General features: G+C 41.3%; 1 protein-coding gene across 1 annotated transcript in view; it reads right to left on the reverse strand.

Annotated features, from left to right (window-relative positions):
- Window positions 1–7500, reverse strand: part of LOC143283854 (glutamate receptor-like) — a 124382-nt gene that overhangs the window by 116128 nt on the left and 754 nt on the right. The gene's annotated exons all lie outside the window — the stretch shown is intronic.

Genomic DNA, 7500 nt, shown 5'->3' on the forward strand with positions numbered 1-7500 from the left:
ATGTATCGTGAGAGTGATACTTAGAGATTTTTGTTTGTTTGTTTGTAGATGAAACGTTGTTATGCAGAATGTTGCTTTGCAGTTAAGGGAATTTAAGAATTAATCCCCGTCACCCCCTTGTCAATAGACCCTTACAGGTAATGACAATAAAAATGTCAAAGCGTCAAAGCGTCTCTCTCTCTTTCTCTCTCTGTCTGTCTCTGCCTCTCTCTCTGTCCCTCTGTCTCTCTCTCTGTCTCTTCCTCTCTCTGCGATCAGCTCTGATGTCTTAGAATACTGAAGTTTGTTCTTGGTGACAGAGAGCGCTTATTTTTGTTGTTGTTGTTGTCATTCTTATATGATTTTGTGTATGTACACCTTCATGAGGGGCAATGACCTGTACATGAATATCTTCCGTGTTCGTATCCGTTATCCTTTTCTCTCTCCCCCACGCAGCATACGCTTGGACGTGTTAAGTGCTGTCTGTTCTAAATTTGTCGATCCGAGCCACTTCAGAAAGTCATTTTAGACACCTCCTGCTTTTCATTACCGAAAGCCAAGTGTATTGAACCGTTTGTACTTTGTCTTTTTCTCTCTGCCTCCGTTTCTCTGTCTGTCTGTCGGTCTGTCTCTCAGTCTATGTATTTCTGTACATGTGTCTCTCAGTCTGTCTGTATCTTTTAGTTTGTCTTGGTGTCTTTCATTTTCTCCAACACTGTTTGTCCCTCTGTGTGTGTGTGTGTGTGTGTGTGTGTGTGTGTGTGTGTTGGTCGGTCATTAATTTAACATCTGTTCACTGAAGCGATTTTAGACGGCTGTGTGTGTGTGTGTGTGTGTGTGTGTGTGTGTGTGTGTGTGTGTGTGTGTGTGTGTGTGTGTGTGTGTTTCTCTCTGTGTGTGTGCTGGTGCGTATGTGTGTGTGTGTGTGTGTGTGTGTGTGTGTGTGTGTGTGTGTGTGTGTGTGTGTGTGTGCGTGATTCTGCTTCTATTCCACAAACTTCCCGAGTCATCCTCCCTTGACATTGTTGGGACTCAGACGTGAATGAAGCTGGTTCTAGATTTATGTCCATTAGAGAACTGCATGCAGAAAAACCTCATGTAAGCCCTCAGGCACACACACGCGCAGACACACAGACACACGCGCGCACGCACACGCACACACACACACACACGCATGCATGCATACATACACAGGTACACAGAGAGATAGAGAGAGAAAGAGGGAGACAGGCAGAGACAGAGAGACAGAGACAGAGACACAAAGAGAGAGACAGAGAGAGAAAAAAGAGAGAGAGAGAGAGAGAGAGAGAGAGAGAGAGAGAGAGAGAGAGAGAGAGAGAGAGAGACGAAACGAAACGAAACAAAACGAAATGTTTTATTCAAATAAAGACCAAAGCCCCTTGCTGAAGCGGTGTGACATGCGTACATTGAAATATATGAATTATATCAGTCATACTAATTAGCACAGCAAGCGAGGGAGAGAGAGAGAGAGAGAGAGAGAGAGAAAGAAGAAGAAGAAGAAGAAGAAGATGAAGAAGAAGTCGCCCACCCACCCATCCACCCACACACACATAAACATTAACAGGCCACTCAGTTTTTCACTCTTTCCATTTCAGTCCCTCTCTCCCCTGCCCCCCCCCCCCCTCTCTCTCCCTCTCTCTTCTCTCTCTCTCTCTCTCTCTCTGCCCCACCCCCTCTCTCTCTCTGTCTCTCGCTTATCCCACCACTCAGTGTCGTTCGATGGTAACCTTGTTGTCCCAGGTTTTGGGCCACTTCCAGGTAATTGATTTATCGGGTCACACAACCCCTTCCTCTTCACAAAGTTGGTTTAGCTGGATTCATGCTGGCGCTTAACTTGAAATTCCTGTATCTTTTGTTGTTGGTGTTGTTGTTGTTGTTTTAGTTGTTGTTGTTGTTGGTGGTGGTGGTGGTGGTGGTGGTGGTGTCCGATTGTCTGGTCGCTTGTGTAAATATCGTTTGATTGTTGATTTAATCTGCCGAATTTTTTTAAATGACAAAAAAAAAAAAAAAAAAAAAAAGAAAGAAAAAAAGATGGAAAATACACACACACACACACACACACACACACACACACACACACACACACACACACACACACACACACACACACACACACACACAAAACAGCAACAACAACAACAACAACAACACACACGTGAAAATGATTTTCAATACGTGGCACTCAAACCGTATGCGTTTAAAGGAGCGGATTTAGAGGGTTCCTTTTTTTTTTGGGGGGGGGTTGTTCTTTTTTCATATCATCGTACTTTTTAATCAGAAGAAAAGATGATCTGCGTAGCAGACTGGTATGGTTGGCACTGCATGAAATATGTACCTTCGAGTGAAACAATAAAAAAAAAACTCTTTCTTTTTCTATTTACTTCTCCCAATCCTTGTCTGTCTCCACCTCTCTCTCTCTCTCTCTCTCTCTCTCTCTCTCTCTCTCTCTCTCTCACTCTCTGCCTCTTGCCGCATTTCTGCCTTTTAAGGTAAACAACTTCTTTAAATGATTACTGTTATGAAAACATCCAATGAAAAGGAAAGGTTTATTTTTAAAAGACGTTCACGTTATTTGCGTGAAAATAGCTGTGTATGGAAAAAAAAATATATAACGTCATTTTCAAGACATTATCTGGTAGTAAATAAATACATACATAAAACATTAAATTGAGGGAAACCCCCACCCCCACCCCCACTCAAATACAAAACAAAATAAAACAAAACAAAACAAACAAACAACCAACAAACAACAAAAAATAAACAAACAAACAAACAAACAAAACCACAACCACTATAAAAAACTGAGAATATTTACAGCTACATTCTCACGTGAAGGTATTTATAAACAAAGAACAAAAGTATGCATTTAACAAAGACACAAACAAATAAAATAATGCTTCGTGTTTAAAGCCCATTGCCAAGCCAGTTTCCACAAGCAACAACCGTAGTTGAAACATTTCTGCCTTTTAAGCTGAACGGTTGCTGTTGTTTTTTTTTAAACCATCGAATGAAATAAGGAGCTTTATTTAAAGAGACGTTCACGTTTTTTTCTTTACATGAACACAGCTTTATCTGAAAAAAAAAAATCCTATGAAATAATGCCGTGTACACGACATCAACTTTTAATAGAATACAGAAATAACAACATAGATGAATAAATTGATGAACAACAATAATAACCAACCACACTACCATAAAACCAAGTACACGCCTAACTATATGTTCACAACTACGTAATGTATAATCATCAAGATTAATTTACTATCTAAAAAAAAAAAAAAAAAAAAAAAAAATATATATATATATATATATATATATATATATATATATATATATATATATATATAAAAGGTCTGGTATGCATTCATAGGATTCGAATCCAATATAAAAGAATCAACGCTTCATATTTAAACCCCATTTCAGAGCTAGTTTACATCCGATGGGACTGCATCAATAACTACTTTTTTTCTTTTTTTTTTTATGTGTGTTCGTTATTTTCTAACAGAATGAAACATATCAAAAAAATAACGCACGTTTAAAGCCTGTTTTAATAGCTAGCTGGCACAGGCAACAACAGAAACAACAAACAAACACAAACATTTTCTCTCTCTCTCTCTTTCTCACTCTCTTTCTCTCTCTCTGTCTGTCTGTCTGTCTGTCTGTCTCTCTCTCTCTCTCTCTCTCTCTCTCTCTCTCTATCTCTCTGTAACCGGAAAGGAAGAAGAAGAAGAAGAAGAAGAAGAAGAAGAAGAAAAGCTTACACACAAAGAGGCTTACGTTCAAGGATAATTCATTCAGTCGGTGTTGACAACTCCTGTGGTCATTTTTCTGCCACTGTTTGTTTTGTTGTTTTTTTTTTGCATTGTGGGGCGTCATTCTCCTCCCACACCATCCACCCCCCCCCCCCCTCACCCCCCGTCCCTCTCCCTTCCTCCCTCCATCCCTTCCTTCCTTCATTTCCTTCCTTCCCTGCTTCTTCCCCCATCCATTTTCTTCCCTCACGTTCCATTCCTTGTCTGTTGGTTTCTTGTGTGTGTGTGTGTGTGTGTGTGTGTGTGTGTGTGTGTGTGTGTGTGTGTGTGTGTTTTCTTTGGTGCACTTGTGGCTTGAAAGTCGGTATGTAGGTTGGGTTCGGTGTTTTCGTGTGGTCTGTTCTGAGTAGTTTTTTTTGTTTTTTTTAGCTGCTTTTTGTTGTTGTTGTTGTTTTTGTTTTGTGTTTCATTTTACTGGGTAGATCTCTTTTTGTGCCTCTTGCATTGAAACTCCTGTAGCTATTGTTTGTTAATGTTGTTGTCGCTTATGTGTTGACTTATGTATTTATATTTTTATATGTATATACATATATATATATATATATATATATATATATATATATATATATATATATATATATATATGCAGAGAGAGAGAGAGAGGAAAGGTGAGAGGGAGAAAAGGGAAAGGAGAAAGTGAGGAAGAGGGAGAGAAATATGAGTTAGAGAGGGGGAGGGGGAGAGAGTGAGATGCGAAGAGAGAGGGGCACGCGAGCACTCCGCCACCAACCACCTCTTACACACACAGACACTGACACACACAGACACACAGATACAGACACACACAGACACAGACACACACAGACACACACACACACACACACAGAGACACACAGACACAGACACAGACACAGACACACACACAGACACAGACACACACACACACACACACACACACACACACACACACACACACACAGATACAGACACACGCAGACACATAGACACAGACACAGACACAGACACACACACACACACACACACACACACACACACACACACACACACACACACACACACATGTAGAAGGAAATCGCGTATGGACGCTTCTCTCTCTCTCTCTCTCTCTCTCTCTCTCTCTCTCTCTCTCTCTCTCTCTCTCTCTCTTTCATCTTGAATTATTCAGCACTTTCTCTTCGTGGAACTGCATGTCGAAAATCTAGGTAGTATTTCTATTATGCACTAATGTCAAGTCCAGCTAATGTCTCGAACTGGCCTGTTTGTGAAGGACTGCGAGTAGGTCACTTAAACATATGTCATTTGGTTTAATAAAATGACAGACGTATCGAAGGTAATAATATTATATAATTATAATATCAAAAAATAATGATAAACCCTTCCAATTTTTTGGCTTTTCTGAATCATGGACAAACAGTCACATTAATGACAAACCTATTTCTATTCCTGGTTACAATGTTGTTCGGAGAAATCCTCAAAAATCTAAAGAAAGGGGTATCGTCATTTATATTCAAAACAACGTTCCGTACAGAATTGGTAATGACCTATATCATCCAGACGTTGAATCACTGTGGCTTGAAATTCAATCCCAAAATAAATCAACAGATTCGCTCCTAATAGCATTTTTGTACAGATATCCTAAGAGTTATTCCAAGTGGTATGACGATTTTTGTGAAATGATGGATAGCGCCTGGCTTTCAAAAAAAGAAAAGAAAAAAGAAGTATTAATTTTGGGGGACTTTAATTTAGATCTTTTTTCAGTCTCATAGTCGATGGAACAACATCTATACGTCTTACAATCTCGATCAAATATGGCATTTAGTAGTGCTCATCTGTTTTTTTGGGTATGGCATTTAGTGGTGCTAATCTTTTGTTTTTTTGGTATGGCATTTAGTGGTGCTAATCTGTGTTTTTGGGGGGTATGGCATTTAGTAGTGCTAATCTGTTTTTGGTATGGCATTTAGTAGTGATAATCCGTTCTTGGTATGACATTTAGTAGTGCTCATCTGTTTTTGGTATGGCATTTAGTCGTGCTGATCTGTTTTTGTTTGGCGTTTTTTTTGTGTGTTTCTTTTTGTTTGTTTTTTGGACAAGATCTTTCTCTGTCGCTGTCTCCCTCTCTCTCGTTTATTTCTTTTGCTCAGACACATGCACATACACACAGAGAAGTACGTGCTCGCGAACGCTCTCTCTCTCTCTCTCTCTCTCTCTCTCTCTCTCTCTCTCTCTCTCTCTCTCTCTCTCTCTCTCTCTCTCGTTATTATTGTTGTGTCTTATCGTTACTGTTTTTTCTGTCACAAGGACAGATTGGAAGACTAGGCAATGCCTAAAATCTTTATCCTTGTGTAATAAAGTTTTTTTGAATCTTTTTTTTCTTTTTTTAATCTCTCTCTCAAACACACACACACACACACACACAAAGACATAATGACATAACGTAAACATAGTTAAATTGACATGCATTCACATAAACACTCTCTCTCTCTCTCTCTCTCTCTCTCTCTCTCTCTCTCACACACACACACACACACACACACACACACACACACACACACACACACACATGACAGTAGACGTGGTTCCCGCAAAATTTGAATGAAGAGAAGCAACTCTGAATACCCCCAGAGTGTAAACTTGCGGTGTGGCAGGGTCTCCTCTGGTGAGTGCGCTGCGGCCTAACGACGACCTAATATTGACCGTTTTTTCCGCCTATGAACTGCAGGCGCGGGTACTGCGACAGAGCGAACCCCGGGTGTGGCTGTGTATGGCACAGGGGTGGGGGTGGGAGATGGTGTCGGTGGTGTGGGGGTAAGGGTGCGTAGGGTTGCGGGGAGGGAGGTGTTTTGGTGGCTGTGGTGCAGGGGAGAGGTAGAGAAGTGGGTGGGTGGGTTAGGGATGTGTGTGTGTGTGTGGTGGGGGGGAGGTGAGGTGAAGGGGGGTGGGGCACCGGAGGGTATGGTGATGCTTCTGAAACGGTGCGGAAGAACAGTGAGCAGTGGAGGACGGAAAATAAGCACGCAAGCAAGAAGAACAATAGAGGGAATTACCAAGAGACAGAAACAGAAAGAATGGATGGAAAAGAAAATAAGAAAGAAAGAAAGAAAGGAAGAAAGGAAGAGCACCCCACTGTGGTCACTTGCTCTGTACGGGGAGAACTTTTCAAATTTCACACGGACAAAATATGTTTTGATAAGAAAAAAAGTAATACAGTACAACACAACATGACTCGACACGACACGACACAAACAACACGATACGACACGACACGACGTGACACGATTCGACGCGACTCAACGCACGACATATCACAACGCAACAGAACAGAACAGAACACACCACACCACACCACATCACACCACATCACACCACACCACACTACATCACACTACACCACACCACGCCACACCACACCACTCCACACCACACCACACCACACTTCACCACACCACATCACACTACACCACACCACTCCACATCACACCATACCACACCACACCACACCAAACCAAACCACACCACACCACACCAAACCACACCACACCACGCCACACCACACCAAACCACAATATAACATGACGCAATGCATCGCAACACTGTCCAATATTATGCAATAGATTACGACACAATACGACATGACACGATACACGACACGACACAACACAACACAACTAATCGCAACGCAATGCAACGCAACGCAACGCTATGCAATAGTATGCGATACAATACGACA

This window comes from Babylonia areolata, chromosome 7 (assembly GCF_041734735.1).
Source record: "Babylonia areolata isolate BAREFJ2019XMU chromosome 7, ASM4173473v1, whole genome shotgun sequence".
NCBI classification, from domain to species: domain Eukaryota; kingdom Metazoa; phylum Mollusca; class Gastropoda; order Neogastropoda; family Buccinidae; genus Babylonia; species Babylonia areolata.